The 24,453-nt window shown below is 43.7% G+C and overlaps 1 long non-coding RNA gene across 2 annotated transcripts in view; it reads left to right on the top strand.

The window, feature by feature from the left end:
* Nucleotides 1–12,299: 12,299 nt before the first annotated feature.
* Nucleotides 12,300–24,453, top strand: part of LOC120876382 — a 155,566-nt gene continuing 143,412 nt past the window's right edge. The window contains exon 1 of one of the 2 annotated variants that reach the window (XR_005724162.1): nucleotides 12,300–12,413. This is a non-coding gene — a long non-coding RNA (uncharacterized LOC120876382). The remainder of the gene's footprint in view (nucleotides 12,414–24,453) is intronic. The other variant, XR_005724163.1, reaches the window with a different exon arrangement.

The raw sequence follows: 24,453 nt of genomic DNA, 5'->3' as shown, positions 1-24,453 counted from the left end.
TTATGACCAATTCTTCTTTGGTAAATGGGGAAATGAAGGGAAAATGACAAGTATCGCAAGGCTGGCTAGCATTTCCACTTGAAAATACCAAAGACAAAGAGGTTCCTGAAAGGCTCAGGGTCTCAATGACTGAAGTCGTACAAACCAGTCCCTTTTGCACTGTGGCACCGTGTGGTTCTCCATGGAGCTGGGAGGAATGCTCATCCCCATGGGAGAACAGACTTGGAGGGCACCCCATCTCTCAGCCTGTGCCCCCTGCAGATAACTAATTCCTGCTGGATCAGCTTAAAAGGAACAGCTAAGCTTGTGGCCAAGGTCAGTCTCCAGATATTTTAAAGGCACAGGTTCAAGTTCAGCCATTAATCCAAATATTTCACACAATAGTCTGTAGTTGCTCAGGAAGGTGAAGTCGCTCAGTCGTGTCTGACTCTCTGCGACCCCGTGGACTGTAACCTGCTAGGCTTCTCTGTCCATGGGATTCTCCAGGCAAGAATACTGGAGTGGATTGCCATTTCCTTCTCCAGGGGATCTTCCCAACCCAGGGATCGAACCCGGGTCTCCCGCATCGAAGGCAGACGCTTTAACCTCTGAGCCACCAGAGAAGCCTCAAGCTGATGTTAAACTTCCAAATCATGCAGAAGACCCAACCTGGGCTTTTCTTGAAAATGGAGACCCCACTTCTCAGATTTTATATATTGAACACAGTGTGGTCAAAATGCGATCTGTGCCTTAAATCTCCCGGGTCCTAAAAATACAAACATCTTTAAAAACTACAGGGGAAAAATAGCATCTTTGGCATGTTAGAACAACTTAACAAGAATCAAGCAAAGGGTCACAGGTGTGTGTCTATGGCAGCTAAAGTAGGATGTAGCTTCTTCTACTCCTCTTCACCCATATACCTGCCCACTGATTGAAAATAAACACTAAAATGGCAGCGTATGGTCCAAAATATGAAACTCACCTACAACCCCCTCATTCATTAAAACAGTTTCCTTTTCAGAAGCATATACTCCATTGAGACACTACAGTTCAGTAGTTGACACATCTTTCAGGGTTCATCACTTTGTAAACCTTTTCAGAGTTTTCTTCCCTCCAAATTGAGAGAACAGAGTGAAGCTGCCTTCCCCTTTACTGGCCCCCGACACACGCCTTTTAATTTTGGGCTGTGCTGGGCCTTTCATGGCTGCACATGCTTCGCTCTCGTTGTGGCAAGCGGAGCCCTCTCTGTAGTTGCAGTGCACCAGCTTCTCGTTGCGGTGGCTTCTCTTGTTGCAGAGCACGGGCTCCAGGGCCTTACGGCTTCAGTGTCTGTGGTACGTGGGCTCAGTAGTTGCAGCTCCTGGGCTCTGGAGCATAGGCTCAGTAGCTGTGGGCTTCGTTGCTCCATGACATGTGGGATCTTCCATACCAGGGATTGAACCCGCCTCTCCTGCGCTGGCAAGTGGTTTCTTTACCACTGAGCCACCAGGAAAGCCCTGCCCCACTTTTAAATAAATAGCACACATTCCTCTACTTAACGGTATAAGGCCTTTAGAGAGAAAATGCTCATCTAACTTCCTTTGCAATGTAGGGTTCCTAGTCCTGCTAACAAACGTGACACACATTAGCACTGAAGAAAGTCTTCGTTTTGCTAATGAACCAGCACAACAAACTGTTCTTGTGATATTTGGGGAAGCAAACGGAAAGCTCGTAATGGTTTGTTAAAATAGCAAAGAGGTAGCACTTGGATGTGGTGTTATATGTTCAAGGAGTTGGGTTTTAAAATAAGAAAATCTGGAAAATGAGGATTTCATCGATAGGGAATGATGCTTCGATGAAACTCTATTTTCTCCCCAGATTTACTTTTTTAGCCGGGGGACACGAAGACGCTCTTCCATTTATATACACTTGCTAGGCTGACTGTGGATGTTTGGGATTTCCTTGAAAAACCATTATCTTATTTTGACAGTTGGTGTTTTAAGGACAGCATAAAACTCCCAAGAATGTTCTAAGAGCACATTACCACAGGATTGGATTTTTTTTCCCCATGTTCATTTAATGTGAAATTCTGTGGAAGAGATGATTTGGAGACAATCCCTCCTGTACTCACTTCTCTAAGTGTCAGTCTGGAAGGAAGGAAGAGGAAATGTGAAAATGCCTGCTCCAGAACTGCCAGCAAGAAAGTTTGTGGGAGGGTATTAGAAAGGAAGCTAAACAGGGAACTGTATTCAATGTCCTGTGATAGACCATAATGGAAAAGAATATGAAAAGGATGTATGTGTGTATATATATATATATATTTATGTGTGTGTGTCTCTGTGTGTATATGTATGTATGTGTGTGTGTGTGTGTATATATATATATATGAAAATGGAAAAAAAATGAAAGTGTTTGTTGCTCAGTCATGTCTGACTCTTTGTAACCCCATGGACTGTAGCTTGCCAGGCTCCTCTGTCCGTGGGATTTCCCAGGCAATACTGGAGTAGGTTACTACTGCTTTCTCTAGGGGATCTTCCTGACCCAGGGTTCGAACCCAGGTCTCCCACATTGCAGGTGGATTCTTTACCATTGAGCTACCAGGGAAGCCCATATACATATGCATAACTGAATCACTTTGCTGTATAGCAGAAATTAACCTAACATTAGAAATCAACTATGTACTTCAATACAATATATTAAAAAGGAACCCGAGAACAGCCTTTCTTCAAAAAGGGAGCAATTTTGTAATGCCTCTCTACCCTTCAATCCCTTTTGCTAGTCCCCATCCCTTTGGGTTTTCATGTCCCACCCTTGCCCCAGCCACTCGCAAAGTAGAACTAAAAGCCCAACAGGAATCACCAGTGCCATGACCCGCATGAAACCAGTTCACCCAAACAGAAATCAAGAACCCATAGAAAAATTTTTCCACCGCTTGGAGGAAACAGGTTACCGTTACTGCTGCAAAATCTTTTCCCAAAAAGCTAAAGTCATTTAACGGTCACAATCTAATTCATCTCCATACTTTGGAAGAGTTTTGTACTGTTCCCCCACGTCCCCCTCCCCTCCCCCCACAACACACAATATGCATAAGGAAGCACTGAGGACCAAAGAGTGCTTTGGCTTGTCCAGGGCTAAAAAGCAACATCACGCGGAATCACAAGACAAAGACCTTAGCTCTCAGTTCAGGGACTGGTGGCAGCATGTATCACTTTTCAAGGTTATGCTTGAAATGGTAGAGGAATTCAGTGGCTGCTGTGGGGTGGTTGGTGGGATCCTTGATGTAGACTGTGTGAAGAAGCTCACAATCAAAAGGAAAAGTTGTTTCAATATGATGTACTTGGTTGGTTTCAGGAACCAATTTCCTGGTAGAGAGAATCAACTGTTTGACCCACTTGAGACATCTAGAGTAATTTTGAGCTTTCTTTGCACATAAAGTGTTAACAAAGTAGGACCAGTGGACATTAGGGTGGATAATGCTAAAAGTGTTGAAACTTCTCAAAATGTTCGTTTCTTTTCACTTCCTGCAAATCTGAGAAATGATCTGAAATGACAACTCAGGTCTGCAGCATGGTGACCTTAACGAAGACCTCTCCTTTTTGTGTTAGGACTAGTCATTTTGGATATGCAAGATCCCTCCATCTTATACCAGTGAATTTCAGTTGTATGGATAATCAGTCAGAATCATTCAAGTCCAGAGCAATCTTTTTTCTAATGTCAGATTTTACAAGACTAGTCTACACTGTTGCCTCAATTTCTGATTTCCTTTCATTCTTCTTGATGGAGTCTTAAAATACTGCATTGCAGCTAATAACACAAATGATCTCACTGCAGAAAGAAAATTATCTGTCCTAGATCATAGAATTTAAAAATAGGCATGATTCTGGGGATGTTTAAATACGGTGATAAAATGTGGATAACAGTTCACCAGTATCCCATGTCACAGTCATTACTTTCTGTTTCCAAGTAATTTCATTTGTAGACCTATCTGGAAGAAACTCTAAAATTTTTTGACATCTCTGCTATTGTGATGTATGATGGTGGCAGCCTTGCTTGGCATCTCTACTCTCAGTTGATGTGCTATGATCAATGTTGAGTTTGTTCTTTTTATTTAACTCAAGTAATATAACTTCCCAACTTCCAGAAAAACTATTTCCTCATTGGTTATTCAGTTCCTAAATTAATGTTTTGAATGATGGTGTTAGTTAAGTTGTGCCTAGGTATTCAAGAATGGTTGGGCAATTTATAAACTTGTAGGACCATGTTTGTGTTAAACAGTGGAGAAAGAGAGAACTTTTATCACATTAGTGCTTTTTAAAAGCATGATTATTTTTACTACCTAAAATAAAACATACCGGGCAGTGTCTTCATTGTTTTAATAATAATGAGATATTGAGTTTATTTTTTTGTTTTTGTTTTATTTGTTTTTTTTAATTTATTTTTCGTTGAAAGATAATTGCTTTACAGAATTTTGCTGTTTTCCGTCAAACCTCAATAAATATTGTGATGTTTTAGTTTTTAAAAACAAAACTCCAAAAATGTTCAGTTGTGGATAAAGGAATGTTTTTCATTATCCAGTTGGCCTCTGTATTATGAATACATTGAACAGTGATCCCACCCTCAGCCTTGTTGGACTAGAATTTATCACATCAGTAGGCATTATTTTCACTCCTGGTTGAAGTTAATATGGTGCATTCCATTCTGATGAACCCACTGGGACAACTGGAGAGAAAGGAGGTGGTTGGTATTGGACCAGGGAAATAAGCTGGGAATTGCAAAGTGACAGATGTGACCTTTCTAGTGATATGATGAACCATGATGAAATACCAGGATGTATGCTGCTGCTACTGCTGCTAAGTCACTTAAGTCGTGTCCGACTCTGTGCGACCCCATAGACGGCAGTCCACCAGGCTCCTCCATCCATGGGGTTTTCCAGGCAAGAGTACTGGAGTGGGTTGCCATTGCCTTCGCCAACCAGGATGTATATAGGATGACAGTTAGAGTTAGGAGATGGTCACTGCAAGACAGATTTCCTCCTTTCTTGGAAACATAACCAATAGGGACACTGTACCCTCTCAAGCAGGCCTCAACTTATTCAGGAATATTCAAGAAGAGTGTGTCAGTGGACAAATATTTTGCTGAAAGTTTGCTCTCAACCCAGAACTGGAGGAGATATTGAACTTGTGAGAGGGGTAATAAAAGATGCAGTGAGGGTCTTTGAAGAGCTTATCACCTGGAAAGATATGCCAGTAAATTCAGTTCAGTTATTCCAGAAGCTTGGTGGGTAGAGCTGTTTGTTGGGCACTGTACAACATGTCAGAGGTCAGACAAAGATAAAGACATGGTTCCCACACCTGATACACTCATTGTCTTAGGTAAGGCTATGAACTCGTAAATAACAATAGAAGGTGGTATTGGCGGCATGCTGTGGTAGCAGAAGGAAGGCACTGCTACTTCTTAAAGCCTGCAAATGCTTACTGAAGGGACAATATCCAATCTGGATCTTTTCTTTTTAAATATTTTTATTTATCTGGCTGTGCTGGGCCCTAGTTGTGGCATGCAGAGCCTTAGCTGCAGCCTGTGGGATATAGTTCCCTGACCAGGGATTGAACCAGGGCCTCCTGCATGGGAGCTCAGAGTCTTAGCCATTAGACCACCAGGGAGGACCTTCAATCTGGATCTTGACTGAAGTAATATTTGTTTAGCACCCGGTAAAATTCCATGCTCTTGCTTGTGCTGGGGATCAAAGAAGGTTAGGATGGCATCTGTCTTTGAGGAGTTCGTGGTCTGTATTAGTAGATGAACAGGTTATGAACCACCACTCCCCCCAACACATGGAATAGAGTAGGGTGTAAGTGTAAAACAGGTGTAAACAGTTACTAAGAGGACCAGAGGAGGTACTTAAATCCTTTCAGTGAGAGTCCTTAAAGGTGGCCTTCCTGAGCTGTTACTCAATGGATGAGCACTGTGGGTAGATTGAGATGGGATATAGAGAAGGGAAGAACTAATTCTGCCTGGAAGAGGGTGAAAATTGGTCATGACTTTGTGGAAGACATGGCATAGGTCTGAACATTGAAAGTCACGTGGAATTTTCCCAGGCAAGGATAGTGAGGTAAGAGCAGAAGAGAATCCCAAGAAGATGAGGCAGCGTGAATTGACACCTGGGGTGTGAAAGGGCATGGTAAGTCTAGAGGAACAAGGTCGAGTTTGTTTTGGCTGGAATGCACGGGGCATGGAAGGAGTGGGGGAATCCCGGTCAGCAAAGTAGCCTGGAACCAGAACGTGAAAGCCATGCTAAAGACTCTCTTGTTTGTTTGCTTGTTTCTAAAAGGCAGTGAAGAGCCATGATAATTGGAGGTTTTGAAAAGTAATTTGGGCAGGAGAGAGGGCTTCCCTTGTGGCTCAGCCGGTAAAGAATCCGCCTGCAATTGCAGAATTGCAGAATTCTTGGAGAATTCCATAGACTGTATAGGGGAGTAGAGCGGAAAGGGATTAGAGGAGAAAGGTTAAAACAGTGACTCTCATCAGTGATGAGCAATGTATCAGAATAACCTGGAAACTTTTGCAGGAGACTCAAGCCTAGCTTTTCCCTTAGTCTTCTGTCTTTTCCCTCAACTAAAATTTCAGATACTGTATGGGCTGATGGAAACGTTAATAGGGGTCATTTGAAAAGCTTGCTGGGTGACGTTGCTACATTCTTCCCTCTGCTATTGCATTATTCTAGTCAAGAGAGGCTCCAGGAAGGCTGAGACGATGGAGATGAAAAAGGATGATGTGAGGTGCATGAGAGCTGAAATTAATTGGATGGATAGGAGGAGGCTGTGATGGAGACGAAACATAACAAATACTTAACGTATCTAGTATAAGCGACTGAGAAGCTATGAACTGAAATGAACTCATGAAGAGAAGCAAGGTCTTTGGAAAGATTATGGACTCTACTTGAAACATGTAGAGTTTGAGGTCACTGGAGGCAGTTGGTAATGTAGGCTGGAGTTTGTGTGCTTAGTTGCTCTGTCATGTTGGACTCTGTGTGACCCCTTGGACTGTAGCCCGCCAGGCTCCTCTGTCCGTGGGGATTCTCCAGGCAAGAATACTGGAGTGGGTTGCCATGCCCTCCTGCAAGGATTTTCCCACCTCGGGGATTGAACCCAGGTCTCCTGCATTGCAAGTAGATTCTTTACCATTTGAGCCACTGGGGAAGCCCACGTTGGAGTTTAGGAGAATTTAAACTACAGACACGCAAGTCAATCATGCAACAACAGAAAACACCACATTGGTGTTTTTCAAAGGCAACAGAAAACCAGAGACAAGGGAGATTTGTGTTGGCTGGAGCAGGCAGATACATCTCTGTGGAAAAAATGGACTTTCAGTTGCATCTCAAAGCATTAATAGAAAATTCAATTTCGAGCGATGAAGAGATTAAAAATGGAGGTTACTTGCAAAAAGAGTATGGGGTAAGAAAGAAAAATGCTGTTTCGAGAGGGCAGGACAGTAATATAAATGACTTAATAATAAAACGTAATATACTCTCATTTATTTTTCACTCCTAGAAGGAGCCTTTATTATTCACAGTTTACAGATGAAGGAATAGGTTCAGAGAGGTTAAACAAATGGCCCACTTGAGGACAAGTGAAACAGTGGCTCCTTTAAATCTAGACTCTTGTTTTGATCCATGAGATTGTATGTCCTTAAAGGCAGTTATCATTTCTTATATGTTGTCAAATACCTCCTGGCTAATGTGTAGCCTGAAAAGACAGTAGGCTCACAAAAAACATTTATTGACTTATTGAAATGTGTCTGTTTTTTTGTACATCAGTTTACTTATTTGTTATCTACTCTTAAGACTAAATGGCTTCGCAGGTGGCACACTGGTAAAGAATCCACCTGCCAATGCAGGAGACGCAAGAGAAGTGGATTCGATCTCTGTGGTGGGAAGATCCCCTGGAGGAGGAAATGGCAACCCACTGCAGTATTCTTGCCTGGGAAATCCATGGACAGAGGAGGCTGGCTGGCTGCAGTCTATGGTGTTGAAAAGAGTCCAGCACTACTGGGCAAACACACACACAAAGACTACACATGATATATAACTTTATAGGACTAGAAAGTAATTTTAAGAATTTTCCAGTCTAACCAGCTCACTTTATAGAGGAGGAAATTTCAGTCTCAAGAAAGGAAGTGTCATACCTAAAATCTCACATCCAGTTATTAGCAGAGCTGGTCCAGTAACCTTGACCAAAGCTTCTTCCACCAAAGCTTTTCTCTCATAACATTCAATCCAAGGGAACCGTGACAGTCATCCCTCTTCTGAGGTCTCTGATACTTGATGGAAATGAAAAATGTGGCTTGGACATAGGAGGTGATTTGATAGGTAAGAACTTTGTCTTTTTAATCATCCAGTCAAATCAGTGGATTTAGTGGCATGGATCAGAGAAGCCTGACAGGGAACTCAAGACACAGGAGGTAGTGAATATTTCATCTGAAAAAAAGAATAAATGTAACAGCAACCAATAAAAGGTTCAGGGAGGTAGTGAGTTTTTTCACGTGTCATCATGAAAAGCTATGGAGCCACCTGTGTTTTGCTCTCTTTTAAATAGAAAATGTGGTCTCACTTACCCGGGACAGATGAGAAGAAATGCCATCCCAGGCTAGAGGACTGATGAGGGAGTCATGCAGTGGGTGATAGAAACGAGTCCAGGGCTGGGGTCCAGGACCCCTGGGGGATGCTCACAAGCTATGTGATCTTGGGAAACTCCTGTTGCTTTGCTCTTTCAAGTTTCTTATCTGTGTATTGGGGGTTAGATCAGATCTGTCTAGCTTTTGTCCATCACTGGCCCTTTCAGCTAAACCTCTGCCCACAGTCAATGAGTCTCCTTACCAGTGAGTGGGGTGGGGCAGTGACTTGGGGTGGCTCTGCATTGCCATGGGTGTGGGCTCCGAAGGGTGAGCAGAGCCCCTGGGGCTGCAGGAGCATTGAGTGGCAGCCTCCGTGCTCAGTCAGCACCTTGTGGGTCCAGTTGGCTCCTCTGCTCCCTTCTGCTTGAGTTGCTGGTGTTCAGTGGAAACCCCACCTCAACCTGTCAGCAGTGGGAACCTGATTCCCAGCAGCCTGTCCTTAGGGATCAACTCTGCTCTGGCCCTCTGCACTTTACCTACATTCTAGATAAGGACCTAGACATTACTAGATCTCACTCTTTAAAAAAGATTATTTTATTTTTTTGGCCACATGGTGTGGCACACAGGATCTTGGCTCCCTTACCAGGGATAAAACCCGCACCCCCTGCAGTGGAAGCTACGAGTCTTAACCACTGGTCCGCCAGGGAAGTCCCTAGATCTCACTCATTATCTATGCATCTCATCCTGCCCCTCAAGTTCTACCCCTTTGATTTTCTTTTATGGCTCAGTTTTTTTTCTTTAAAAATTTATTTTTAAATTAACCTACAGTGAAACTGACTTGCTTGTACAGTTTAATGCATTTTAACACATGTGTACATTCATGTAATCATCACCAAAAGCAAGACAGAGCAGTTATATCAACTGCAGAAAATTGTTTTGTGCTCTTTCCTTTGTAGTCATCCCCTCCCATCCCCCCAGCCCCTGGCAATGCTGAGATGTTGAACATGTCTTACCAATGGAATCATGCTAATGGAACTTTTTCTTGAGATTGGTTTCTTTCACTCCATGTGATGCCTTTTAGGTTCATCCATATTGTCGTAGGGCTTCCCAGGTGGGACTTGTGGTAAAGAACCTACTTGTCAATGCAGGAGACATAAGAAATGTGGGTTTGAACCCTGGGTTGGGAAGGTCCCCTGGAGAAGGGAATTGCTACCCACGCCAGTATTCTTGCCTGGAGAATCCCATGGGCAGAGGAGCCTGGTGTGCTGCAGTCCATGGGGCTGCAAAGAGTCAGACACGACTGAAAGCAACTTGGCATGCATAGCACACGTGTTGTTGTATATGTCAATAACTTGTCCTTTTAAAATTGCTGAGTGGTTTTGCACTGTATGGATATACCACATTTGGTTTATCCATTCACTGGGAGAAGGACATTCGGATGGTTCCCAGTTTGGGGTGGCTGTAAATAGAGCTTCTGTAAATATCCATGTATAGGTGTTTATGAAAACGTAAGTTTTCTCTTCTCTAGGGAAAATGCTGAGAAGTTTGTGGTGCTGGGTTGACCCCCTTCATTTTGATCATTTCCCACTTTTGAACTAGGTTTACCCCTCCCCTTGGATTTCTGATACTGGACTCTCTCTGAAGCCTTCCCTCTTCCTCAGTGAGCAGGTCCATCAACTAATACATTTCTGGCTCCATCTCTTCCCTCCCCGGCTCTCCTCTTTCTGGCTAGAAGCTCCCAGCACATCATAAAGCCGGAGCCCATTTTGATTAGTCTGACATCTTTCTCCGGCTCTGAATTTGCGGTGATTTGGATTATTGCACCAGTTTTGAGGTGCCCTCTGCTGGCTGATTTACAAAGCTGGCTTTATGCCTGAGCCAGGGGAGGAATCGTAGGTGCAATGGGAAAAAGAAAAATTATCAGGAAGGGATGTTGTTGTGGCGAACTAACATTGTCGTGACAGCCTGATGGGGACTCTTCCTGTATTTGATGCTACACATATAAAGAAACGCTGCAATATTTTTGTGGTACCCTACAATATTGTGCTTGTCTTCTCAATTGTGGGCAAAGATGGGCTGTCTGGAAAGCTGGACTCAGCCTGGAGCCTGTTACCCAGATTGCTGTTTTGTGAAGACATCCGCATACAAATGACTCAGATCCAAACATTCAGAAATGCTCTTGGAGGGCCATCTGGTTCTTGCTGGTTCTAAAAGCCTCATTCAGCCTGGTAGATGGATCCAGTACAAAAGATAGTGAGGGCTCTTCACTGAGGTTTAAATAGGTTCCACTGACCAAGAAGAGAAGCTGCCTTTTAAAAACAGCTGATACTGATGCTCTGAGAGCCAGTGGATGATGCCTCTCGTAGGTCAGAGCCTCTCGTAGGTCAGAGCCTCTCGTAGGTCAGCGGGAGTTTGATAAATTTTTAATTGACAATCGTGCGCTTGCAGGGAGGCTTTGAAACACACACTCACACGCAGAAACGCAATTTTGTATCACCACGGAACATGTGTTAATTTGTTTGGGTGTCTGAAACAGGCTGGGAAGGCGGCTGACCCAGTCGGTCAGGCAGTGAGTCTGTCTGAGCCTCGGAATCATCATTGTGATGTGTCATATTTAATTCGTGAAGACAGCGCTGTCTGAATGGTGGTGCTGATGGGTGTGCCATTTACACTCGCTGGCTGCTGGCCTTTCCGATCAAAGGTATGGCTGCGCGTTCTGTGGCCAAAGGGACAGGGAGTGTCTCCTTCTTGGGAGGCTAACCAGCTGGGGAAGGGAGGGAATCCTGTGCTGTCAGCCTCAGCTTTGGGCTCTGACCAAGTCCAAGCAGAGACTGGGCACATAGGGAGAAGGACACTCGGTACTAGGAAACAAGAATTTGAGACAGCCACCTCAGCAATCAAAATGCAGGACGTGGTGCTCGTTTCTCGAGTAACCTTTTGTTTCTTTGAGGTTTATCTTTCTCATCTGACAGTGGAAGGAGGAGAGGTGCTCATCCTTCCTTTAGTTTATGCAGATAAAAACCCAGTATATCCTGGATTGTGTATATGTGTGCTCAGTCGTATCTGACTCTTTGTGACCCCATGAACTGTAGCCCACCAGGCTCCTCTGTCCATGGGATGTCCCAGGCAAGAATACTGGAATGGGTGGCCGTTTCCTCCTCCAGGGGGTCTTCCTGACCCAGAGATGGAACCTACCTCTCCTGCATCCCCTGCACTGACAGGCAGATTCTTTGCCACTGAGCCACCTGGGAAGGTGTATCCTGGATGGTAACAGTGCAGTTCATACTTTAATGCATTCTCGCTCATGAGGACTCCCCTGAAGCTCAGACAGTAAAGAATCTGCCTGCAATGTGGAAGACCTGGGTTCAATCCCTGTTCAGTACACTCCAGTATATCTTGCTTGGAGAATCCCATGGACACAGGAGCCTGGCAGGCTACAGTCCATGGGGTTGCAAAGAGTCGGGCACGACTGAGCAACTTTCACTTTTCACTCATGAGAATATCAAGTTGTTGGAGGCAGGGGTCGCATCTTATTTCTCTATACTCCCATCTCAGCATAGCACTCAGCCCAAACAAGAAATGAAAGGGAGCTTGGTAACCACTGTAGATACAGGTGTGGCTTTTTTAGGGCACCTGTGAAGTTGCATGAAGTTTATAAATGTTGACTCTTCAGGGAAGCCATTTTAGCTTTGCCTTGGGTAATTTGTCTTTCTTTTCTTCCCTCTCAATAGAGATGTTGGTGTCCCACATCCTGTTGGTCTCATCTCTCCAGGACTGTGGCCCTCCAGGAAAAATTCCTTGCTGAAGGGGAAGCAACAGCCTAGAGGACCACTTAGAAAGGACCGGTAAGTCCTTACCAGCAAGCTTCTAAAATAAAAGAACTACAGAGATCTCCTCAGTACCTGTTGTCCCCATCTGAGGACACAAAATCCTCTTAACAGTCAAAAGCAAAAGTCAATGATTTGAAACTTTTTAGTTTGTCCTACTATGTCTCTTCTATGGTGATGACACTTGAAATGATTTCTGACTGTTAATGGAGAAATTTCACATGGTTGCTTTTATAAATCTCTGGTGAGGCTTACGGTCTGCAAGGGAGACTTGGCAGGACTCTGCAGGTGACCAGCTTTATTGCACATGGACTCCCCTCTTCTCTCTGTGTTCAGCACTTTCAGAGAGTCTTAACCTTCTTTTTCTTAATTTTTACTGGGGTAGAGTTGCTTTACAATGTTGTGTTAGTTTCTGCTGTTCAACAGAATGAACCAGCCATACATCTACATATCCCCTCCCTTTTGCAGTTCCTTTCCATTCAGATCACCACAGCGCGCTAAGTAGAGTTCCCTGTGCCATGCAGTATGTCCTTATTAGTCATCTGTCTTACACATAATATCAATCATGTGTTTGTGGCAGTCCTAATCTCCCAAATCCTCCCACCACCCCCTTCTCTTTTCTGCTTGGTACCAATGTATTTGTTCTCTACATCTGTCTCTCTCTTTCTGCTTTGCAAATAAGATCATCTATACCATTTTTCTTGGAGAAGGCAATGGCACCCCACTCCAGTACTCTTGCCTGGAGAACCCCATGGATGGAGGAGCCTGGTGGGCTGCAGTCCATGGGGTTGGTGAGAGTTGGACACGACTGAGCGACTTCACTTTATCACTTGTCACTTCCATGCATTGGAGAAGGAAATGGCAACCCACTCCAGTGTTCTTGCCTGGAGAATCCCAGGGACGGGGGGAGCCTGGTGGGCTGCCGTCTATGGGGTCACAAAGAGTAGGACACGACTGAAGTGACTTAGCAGTAGCAGCAGCATACCATTTTTCTAGATTTCATATATATGTGTTAAATATATGTGTGTGTGTATATATATATATATATACATATTTTTTTTTTCTCTTTCTGACTTCATTTTGTATGACACTCTCCAGGTCCATCCATGTCTCTACAAATGACCCAATTTCATTCCTTTTTATGGCTGAGAAATATTCCTTTGTATATATGTACCACATCTTCTTTATCCATCCCTGTGTTGATGCCCTGGCTATTGTAGATATCCAGTTCTACTGTGAATATTGGGGTGCATGTATCTTATAAATTATGGCTTTCCCAGGGCATATGTCCAAGTGTGGGATTGCTGGGTTATATGGTAGGTCTATTTTTAATTTTTAAAGAAATCTCCATACTGTTTCCGTAGTGGTTGGAGTCTTAACATTCTTTTGAGTGGTTTCTATTGGGCCCTCTCCTAGCCTGATCTCTTGCAGTGTGGCTGGGGTACCAGAGCCTTAAATTGCCTCTTGGTGAGTTTGCTGATGGTGGTGATTGCATTAGCTTGTTTTTTTTTTTTTTTTTTTTTTAATTTTGGTAAAATACATATAGTATAAAAATTACCATCATAACCATTTTTGGGTTCAGCTCACTGGCATTGAGTACAGTCACATTGCCTTGTTATCATCACCTCAGTCCATCCACAGAACTCTTTTCATCTCACAGAAATGAAACTCTGCTCCTATGGATCAAGTACCACTGCTCCCTCCCTCTCCTGCCCTTGGAACCACCATTCTGCTTTCTGTCTCTATAAATGACAGGTACTCTAAGTGCTTCATAGAACTGGAATCAGACAGTGTGTGTTTGTTTTTTTTTTTTTTGGTGGCTGGCTTCTGTCCCTTAGCACACCGTCCTCAAAAGTTCATCCACACTGCAGCGTGTGTCAGAACTTCCTTCTCTCTGGAGGTTGAGTAATACTGCATTGTATGTATATATCATGTTTTATTCATCTGTTCATCTGCAGATGGACACTTGGTTCACCTTCACCTTTTGGCTGTCTTAAAACACTCTGCTATAAGTGTGGATGTACAAGCATCTCTTCAGGACCCTGCTTTCAGTTCTCCTGGGCGTGTACCCAGAGTGAGACTGTGAAATCAGCCGGCGATCCTATTTTTAAGTGTTGGTGAAGGCGCCCCATCCCACCTCCCACACTGGCTTGGGTCTGCATTCCACCCACGGTGCCCGAGAATTCTGCTTTCTCCACATCTTTCCTAACACTTAAGCGTTCCAATGTTTTGATAGTAGCCACTCTAAAGGGTGTGGGCTAGTAGTTCCCTGTGGTTTTAATTTGCATTTCCCTGACAGTTAGTGATGTTGAGCATCTTTTCCTGTGCTTATCGGCCATTTGTATGCCATTTTTGGAGAAATGCCTATTCAAGCCCATTGCCCTTTTCTGAATCGAGTTCTTTGTTTTGTAATTGAGCTGTTGAAGTTCTCGATATGTTCTGGATCGCTTACCAGATAAGTGATTTGTAAATATTTTCCTCCGTTCAGTGGGTTGCCCTTTCACTCTGTTTATCATGTCATTTAATGCATAGATGTATTACATTTTGATAGAGTCCGATTAATTTTTTTCTTTTTCTGTTTGGCTTTTTGTGTTATATCCAAGAAATAATTGCCAAATCCTGTTTTGAAACTTTCCTCCTATATTTTCTTCTAAGAGTTTGATAGTTTTCGGTCTTATATTTAGATCTTTGATATACTTTCCGTAGTGCTCGTTTTCACCCCTTCCTGTACCGTGAATTTCTTAAGCACAGAGACTGTGGTTGTTCATTTTTATATTCTTAGTGCTTAGGGTATAACTGACACATGATAGGTGCTCAGTAAATTATACCTGAATGAAACAACTTTATCAGATATGATGAGACTAAATTAAGGCCTATGTTTATAGTGATTTGCCATTTTCATCATAATAACAATTAGACTGTCTTGGAGACCCATAAAGAAATCTCTGAAATAAAAATGTTAAACTGGTTTCAAGGGCTTTTTGGTACTGTATTTATTTACTTTTCTTTGAGGATGTCGAATAGTATGCTTGAATATTTGTCACACTAATTGTGTTCTCATCACACTTGACCTCGAGTTCCTTTCTCATGAGCTCTGTACATGGTGAGCTCCATCATGATGAAACAATTAGACAAGCTGTTCTACCATCCATGTTGCAGTGGTAAAGAGCCTGCCTGCCAGCGCAGGAGCCCCAGGAGACGTGAGTTCGATCCTTGGGTCAGGAAGATCTCCTGGAAGAGGAAATGACAACCTATTCTAGTGTTCTCACCTGGAGAATCCCATGTTTAGAGGAGCCTGGCTGGCTACAGTCCACAGGGTCGAAAAGAGTGAGACACGACTGAGTGACTGGGCACACATGTTCTGCCATCCACATGGGTCCCTAAAATCCTGCGTCAGCCAGTGCGGGAGATGGGCACTGGATTGCTTACTGGCCTTGGGAAGCTTACTCCCACACCCCTGTTTCTCCCTTAGTCTTCTCATTTATAAAATGAGAGCTTGTATAAGATTCCTCCTGGTTTTATTTATTTATTTGGCTGCTTGGGTCTTAGTGATAGCATGTGAAATCTTCTCTGCGTCATGCGGGGTCTTTCATTGCGGCCTGCAGGCTCTCTAGCTGTGGCAAGGGTTCTCTAGCTGTGGCGTGTGGGCTCAGTAGTTGTGGTGCGAGGACTTAGTTGACCTGTGGTCTGTGGATCCCTGGTTGCTCCCCAACCAGGGATTGAACCCACATCCCCTGCATTGCAAGGAGTAGTCTTAACCACCACTCCTAGTCCTAACATGATGATGAAAGTTTAGGTATTGGCAGTGTGTGATGCATGCTAAGTTGCTTCAGTCGTGTCCAACTCTTTGTGACCCTATGGGCTGTAACCTGCCAGGCGTCCCTCTCTGTGGGATTCTCCAGGTGAGAATACTGAAATGGATTGCCATGCCCTCCTCCAGGGGATCCTCCTGACACACGGATCAAACCCCCATCTCCGACCTTGGCAGGTGAGTTCTTTACCACTTGTGCCACCTGGAAGCCCAGGTACTGGCGGCAGAATATTTCAAAAAAGAGTCGAAATTCAGCCACTTCTGAGAAGAAATAAAGACAAGATTCACCACCATCCAGCCTCTTCCTGAGCACCTTCCTGCCCAAGAAATGACCTGAGGGTCAGGTAGAGAGAGCCACTGTGCCACCTTTGCAGTTAGGCTCCTGCCTGCCACGTGTGCAGGCAATGGGGGCAGAGGATGAGTTGAAAACAGAATTCCTATTATAGTTGTGTGGTCTGAATCAAGGACATCATCTCTGCAACTCGGTATTCCAGAGCCCATTGTCTCATTCTTGTATCTGTGTGTGACACGGCCAGCTTTTCCATCTGAACACTTTGAAAAAGTGACTTACCCTCACTAGGAATGGGTTTCCACAAGTGTGAAAAAGGAGAGAAATATTCTCTGCTGTTTTATATAGAGAATTGGGCTGTTGAAAAAGGGATGAAACTGACTTTTACTGAGCACGTTCTAGGTGCTAGGTCCTGTGCTGTTGTTTATACAAATGATCCTGTTTAGTGCTCAAATGGCTCCATGAAGGAGCTGCTGTTAGACTCCTCTCAGGATGGCAACATTGATGCGAGAGGTGAAGTGCTTAGTTCAGAGCCACACAGCTTATGCACCGCAGAGTCAGGACTGCAGTGCACGTCTGCTAGGTCTGAAGCCAGTGCCTTTCCCACATCACTAAACCTGGATGTAAAGTGGGTGCATTTTTTCACTGATGAGGGGCCCCTCATCCCCTCCTTCCTCTGCTCACAGTGCTGACTTGCTTTTCTTAGGGCTCCTGAGAAGGGGAGCTCTCAACCTTTGAGTCTTATGGCTTTTACTTTTGCTGAAGAGCAGAGTCCACCTATTTTCCCCAGAAACCATATTTTCAAGAGAAAGAAGTAACTTTTTGTTACATTTGGGGAGGTAGATGAGAGGAAGTGTTAGTTGCTCGGTCGCATCTGACTCTTTGCGACCCCATGGGCTGTAGCCTGCCAGGCTCCTCTGTCCATGGCATTCTCCAGGCAAGAATACTGGAGTGGGTAGCCATTCTCTTCTTCAGGGTATCTTCCTGACCCAGAGCTCGAAACCCAGTCTCCTGCATTGCAGGCAGAAATTCTTTACCGTCTGAGCCACCCAGGGTGGGACAAAAAACAATTGCGGTGCAAAGATCCAAGTACAAGTGAGGTTCATCTACCCATGCTCTGGCCTTGCAGTCCTTTCTTTTCCTCTCTCTTCATTTTTCTAAACCTACTCTTCAAAACTTCGTCCTCTTTGGGGCCCCTGGTGAGTGTGATGGTGTCCAGATTTCTGCGCTAGGGCCTGGGTTCACAAAAGGCCAAGTTGACGTCCATTCTGCATCTGGCTTTTTTGATGCCAGAGAAGCGCTGGGGTCTCCTGAGGAGCTAGGAGAGATTTGCCTCCTGCAGAGGTTTGGATAAGCCCCAGCTAATCTCCATGGCTTCTTAAGGGCACACCTGCTTGTCTGCCAGCCAGCAGCCTCCTGGCTCATTTCCCGTGGGACGGCTGGGGTCAGAGGGCCTCCAGAAAGCCTTTCATCCCCCACTGCCCCGCCAGGCCCCCCTCAGCAGCACCTGGGTTCCACACAGAAGACTTCCTTTGAGGGGAGATCGAGACGTCCCTCCCCAAATGGGGTCCGGTGCCCTTTCCTTTCCTTCTGAGGCGGCTTGCCTGTTCCTTCTTCCTGAAAAAACGTTTAATTCAAGCTTTATCATGCATGGCTCCAAGTTTATCCCACTAGGGCTAAGCTGCTCTGAATTAGTTTCTGGGCTGCTGAGCTGTGAACACATAGTAGGTGCTCAGTAAATAAAGATGATGTCTGACTACGATCCACTTGGGCATCCAGGAAAGCCCTGTCAGCTTTCCCTGTGTTTTGTCACCAGAACGTAAATAATAACACTGATAATATTAAAATGGCACAGAATTTGAAAGTCATTTCTGTTTAGCTGTGGAAGTTAGAGATTGGAGGCTCTCTCCTCCCTCTTTTCCCAAATCACATTTCCTTCTTAAATATCTTTAGGAGTAGTTAGTAGTGAAACTAATTATTCTTTTGTGAGCACTGTGCTTAGAATGTGTGGTGAGAGGTTGCTCTTTGACATGCGAAGCTCCCAGGGGTTGGCTGTCTTCCTCCTCTCCTTGCGTCCCTCCTTCCTTCTCTCTCTCCTGCCTTTCTTCCTTCCTTCTTTCTTTCTCCTTTTCTTTTCCCCTCCCATCTCTCCCTCTCTTTCCTGTACCTAAAATGAAACAGAGCTCATTTTGGAAGAGGGTACTATATTATTAATGGTACCCTTTGAGGTTATGGCTGAAAAATCTAGTTTGAAAAACTGGGATCCTCTCTTCCTTTGAACTCACCAATTGTTCTGTAGGCTTATCATTCCACTTATCCCTAACTCCACTGATATTTGTTGAGCTCTTATTCTGAGACCCTGGATGGATTAACATGGGATGGATCCTGCCCCATGGAGACCAGTTTAACTGGAAAGATGAGCCATTGGAATTACATGATCAAATTATATGTGAATTGATCGCCAATTGGAGTTTTAAAGAAGGGAGGAGGGATGAGCAAAGATTTATTACTGTGATGCCAAGCGTGATCTCCCGAGCTCATATGTATTTCAGTTATCTTCCCCAAACCATGCAAGATAAGCAGTGTTATTCCCATGTTACAGTTGAGGAAGTGGAAGCCCAAAGACATTGAATAGTTTGGTAGATTGTTTGCAGAATTAAGCCTATAATTCAGGTGATACAACTTTGCCTAGAAATCAAGTTGTAATTCGAACCTGGCCCTGGGTCTGAACAACCGTAGCATTCTCTCCTATTCGTCTACACAGAAAAACAGCTGTGAGAGAGGCAGAGACTTCTGTGTAGGCAGCCGCTTTAGCAAGTGAATACTCCAAAGTGACTTTTTTAAAGAGGAATGCATGTAAAGATAATTTACCGGCTAATTGCTAATGTTCCCTTTCAGTCTGGATTGTGTACATATCAGGGTACGTGGTGACTTTAAACCATAGGTTTTAATTATTTTAGCTGGAGTGCTGCACCTCTGCCTCTGCTGGTGGCATTCCCATCAAGATGCTCCCCACTCCCTGAAATGCTTTGGCATTGTCTCTCTTCTGAAAATGTGTACACAAAAGGATGCTCCCCACCTCCCTTTTCCCCAGCAGAGTACACAAACAGCAAACAGACAGACACTCTCTAAGCGACTGCAACTCAGGGCCCATAATATTGTGGCAGAAAGTGGAGAATTAAACAGCCAGTGCTGGGTGCAAGATAATAGCATAATAGGGTAAGTGTGAGAGAGTCAGGAGGCAGTAAATGGCCCTGGAGATGTTGAGACTCTGGGAAAGCAGGGCAGGATAAAAGCAGAGACACCATCTGTGGGAGCCAGGCAGTTGTGAGAGACTCCGAATGACACAGTGTCTGGATCTGTTACACAACACAACAAATAATAGTAAAGTAATCATCGGGCCTGACGATTGACAGATACTCTTTGTTTGAAATGCCACCCTCCTGGCCATGAACTCCAGTGTAGCCATGGTTATAAATGGCAAGGTTATAAACTGCCTCTTCCTCCAGCCAGTAAAAATTGCAGAAAATGAGAATCAAAACAATGGATGCCTCCTTTGCTCCCTAGATAGACTCTCCCCTGGCCCGGCAGTAGGCACCTTGTATGCCCTCACCCCATCTTTTAAAAAAATTTTTTAGTTATGCCATGTGGCATGTGGGATCTTAGTTCCCCAACCAGTGACTGTGCCCTCTGCAGTGGCAGCACAAAGTCTTAACCACTGGATCACCAGGGAGGTTCCCCTTAACCCAGCTTATTCAATCATAATAAGCAACTATGCCAATAAGCAGCCATATCAGAAGGAATTGAGGGACAAAAGAAGGGATTGGGAAAGAAACAGAGCTTTTCATCTCTAAAAGTTTGCTAGAAAGTTTAGTTTCTAGTTTGAGTGGGTACGTCTGTGTGCCAGCCCTTCTGCACAGATCATCTCAGTTGGTTCTCACAACACCACTTTGAGGTTGATGGCATCATTCTGATTTTAACGATGAAAACTGAGTGCAGAGAAGGGGAAAGACTGGCTCAGCTTCACCCAGTGGTGAAGCCATGGTTCTCATTCAGGTGTGGACGGCCCCCAGGTTCCTGCACTTTCCTTTCACCCTGTGTTTCCCATGGGTGGAACAGTTGTAAAAGCGTTACCTCTGCTCATCTGAGATCCTTTCCCAAATAGCCATTATCCACGAAAGATCCTTCAGACTTGAAAAACTTCTCATTAAGTCTCTGGAAATCTGGAATCGACTGACCCAAAGCCTCAAGTAATTGGAATGATTCTTATGTATTTCAATATTAGATGAAAGAGACAAAGGAGAGTTAAGCCACATAGTTTCGGAGTTTAGCAAAGCATTTGCTTCTTGGATGTACATTTCTTTCAGTACATTTTTTTTTTTCAGGTCAATAATATATACTTCTACTCTGTTGAACTATGACTTCCAGAGTTTAGAATGATGACCCAGAAGTGTGGCAGGGACATGATCATTAAAGAGAACCAAGGAAGAGCATAGAGGAAAGAGTACTGATTTTGAAAGTCTTAATTTTGGTTGGAACCCCAGTGCAACCCACAGGTCCTGCCTCTAGGCATATACCATCACTGTAACCTTCATTTCCATCAGCTGCTAGTTAGGCAGGTAGTGCCTCAAAAGGTCATTGTGAAAATTCAGTGAGATGGCATGTGCATCCATTACCTAGCACAGGGGATGTGTGTTGTACCTGCTCAGTCAATCCTAGTTTTCTTCACAATCAGAAAGTTAATCTTTAAACACAAGTAAAACAAAATGGATATTAGTCATTTACAATTTTTCCATCTTTTGCTACTTGTGTAGCATCTGTGAAATGGGTCGAGAGGGTTGAGGAGGTTCAGATCATTTACCTTGGCAAAAGGGTCCTGAGAATGTGCTCCCAATATGGAATATTTTTATGTCCATACAGTCAACTCTCTGCCTCCTACATAATTCCTGCTCCTGTCAGTGTCTCACAGTGATAGTCCATATATTGAACAACAACAGTAACAACAAAGATATTGAGGTTTGAGCAACCCACAGTAGAATTTACCAGCTTATTGCTTTAATGCAACAAGCCAATTTTCTCTAAGCAGACTCAGTCAAGGGGAGCAAATGGTCGAGTCCTAGGCTGAAATCTCCTTGCTTTCTACATTTCTTCATAACCCATTATTTTATGCCTCGACTCTCTGCCTAAATAACTCAGTCGCCTTCAGAGGTATTTGTTCGTGTACCTGTGAATCCAGACAGGTCAAGAGCTTGCCAGTAACCCAGACATGATGAAGATCATGAAGAAGAGAATGGCTTTGAAACACGTTGTATTTGCAAGTGACTGTTTAACATTGGAGCGAGGCAGACCTTGGTTTGAGTCCTAGATGTACTGCTGACAATCTTCAAGCTTTAGTTTCCTTATTAGTCAACTGTATCTGGCTCACACAATAAGTTCTCAATACATTTCAGTCATTAAAAGAAGTTTGCTTTCTGTTTATCCTACTGTTAGTAACCTCATTTAGCTACCTCCCAGTCTCTTCTGAGACTGAGATGTAGTTTATACCCATCATTCTAAAAATAATTCACATTCTCAGTGTTTACGCCTTGGATTAGCCGGATGGGCACTGTAGTCTTTGGGGCTTCTCTGTTAAAGACAACACAGTGTAGTATCCACCTTGTCTCCTGCTCTTTCTTCCTCGCCTCTCTCTCATTCTCCCCTCCCAAGGAGGGAGGGGTGTCCCAGTGACAAGGTCGATATGGCAGATGTAGGGCTTCCATCAGGAGCCCTGCACGTGGAGGACATTTTATCTAAATTTGCAATGATTTGCTTCTTACTGCAGACACTCCTCTTTAGCATTATTGATCTCCTCTGTCTGCTGAGCCACGTCAGATGTCTTTGACCCTGCTTTGCACCACAAGCAGTGGAGTAGCCGCCCGAGACTGTCTGGCATTGGATTGAATTCAGCTCCTCTTGATGTTTGCAAAGGCCTTTTTCGTTTTGCCTTGAAATGGCTTGTGCCGTTGCAGGTGGGGTCCAGAGCCTGCCTCCTTTGTGTCACACCTCGCAGTATAGTAACAACTTCTTTTGGGGGTAAGGCTTTCTTTCCTGCATGAATCGGGTTGTCCCAAGTTGGCAAGGGCTCCTGAAGCTTGGATTTGTTCTCTAGGAAGTTGGTGAGGATAGTTTCTGAATAAAACTAGGAGGGGGGAAAGAAAATGTTATTTACATAAAATTATTTTTTAAGGATGTTTTTTGATGTAGGCCATTTTAAAAGCCTTTGTTGAATCTGTTACAATGCTGCTTCTGTTTTATGTTTTGGGTTTTGGGCCATGAGGCACATGGGATCTTAGTTCCCCGACCAGGGATCGAACCTGCACCTCCTGCATTGGAAGACGAAGTCTTAACTACTGGGCCACCCAGAAAGTTCTGAGAAGATATTATTTAATGAGTGCATATAAACTGAAATGGTAGCATAAGTGGGAAGGAAAGGAGAATAAAGATTAAAAGTAGGGGTGCTGTCTTCTTTCATTCTTTTTTCTTAGAATTGAAGGTTTTCCTGAATTATCTCTAGGGCTTTAGTGAGAAGAGAAGCCAGGTGAAATTTTTTTCTTTATTGTTTTATTTTACCCATCCAAAGACCAGCTCAAAATATTACACTCTCTTAATCTTCCTGGACCATCAGAATTCCCTGCTCCAGCTTACCACGCTCATGAACTCAAGCTCTTTTTTTTTCTCTTTTATTCTGGATCCTGTGTGATAATACAAGATGCCTATGGTTTGTGCCGTCTCACAGTGATGACTTCTGGACTCTTTGAAGCCCTGAGGTCACTCAGAGAGTAGAGTAATAGTAACCCTGGGGAACCCAGAATAGCCCTGCTTGAAATGTTTAATTTTCATAAGAGAGTGATGATAACTTAAATCGGTAGCAAATATATAGCAGAGAAATAGGCCCTTGGTCCACATAGAGAGGATCAATAAGGGTTCTGCTTGCAAGATGAAGTAAATCAGAGAGCTGGGGTAATTACTGAACAATTTTTCTCCAGAACCTCTGCTCAGGAGGGGTTTAATTTGAGTGCTTACTTTAAATTTATTGTCCCCTAAATTCATTAAGTTTATCAGATTTTACTTGTGCAGGTCCAATCTCCTCTCTCTGTCAGTTTCTCTCTCTCTCCCCATCACCTCTTTTCTCTCCCCCGACTTCCTCTGTGTGTGTATATGTGTGTATTTTTCTAGGTGGCTGGAAATTGAGTGATGATCCTCTACTAATCTCATCCTTAGTCTAAATTTCATTTTCTACCAGGACTGGCAATATTATAAAAATTGTTAGCAAATCAGTGTGTTAAGTTATGGTCCCTTGAAGGTGAAAGACAAATAGTTGACTATCACACATTACCCTTAGTATAGTTCGTTTGGTAGGATATAATTATTTTATGTTTTTGCTGGCATGGCTAGCACCAGGCATCCCAGTACATCACATATATTCTGTTGCTTAAACCTGTTGCCATGACAACGTCAGCATTCTCCCACAGCAACAAAATTTAAATATGTATCTATGAATTTGAAGAAACAACTATAAGATTGAATAAAACTCTGCTAACATCAGTCTATTTTATATGGAATTCTGAGATGATTTTCATAATAACAATTATTGCATATAATGACATAAGATGCAATCCATAGTTAATCTTTCCTGGTAAAGTAGAGTGTAATCAGGTTCTTTCATAGGCAAATGGGTGAATGCCCTGTTTACTATCTTTTGAGTGTCTTGTATGCCTCTGCATTAGACTCATGTATCAGTTAGGGTGCTCTCTAATAACAAACAACTCAAAACTATGGTTTTTATAAAAATGGAAGTACAGTTCTTTCTTTTGTAGTCATCCAGTATACCGTTTCTAGTGAGTATCAGTGCAGTAGAGTGTGGCCCTGCACAGCCATTAACACACAGCCATTGCTGTGCACCATTACCTTGCAGCCTG

This window comes from Oryx dammah, unplaced genomic scaffold (genome assembly GCF_014754425.2).
Source record: "Oryx dammah isolate SB20612 unplaced genomic scaffold, SCBI_Odam_1.1 HiC_scaffold_17, whole genome shotgun sequence".
In the NCBI taxonomy this organism is placed as follows: domain Eukaryota; kingdom Metazoa; phylum Chordata; class Mammalia; order Artiodactyla; family Bovidae; genus Oryx; species Oryx dammah.
This window is presented reverse-complemented; position numbering and strand designations above follow the sequence as displayed.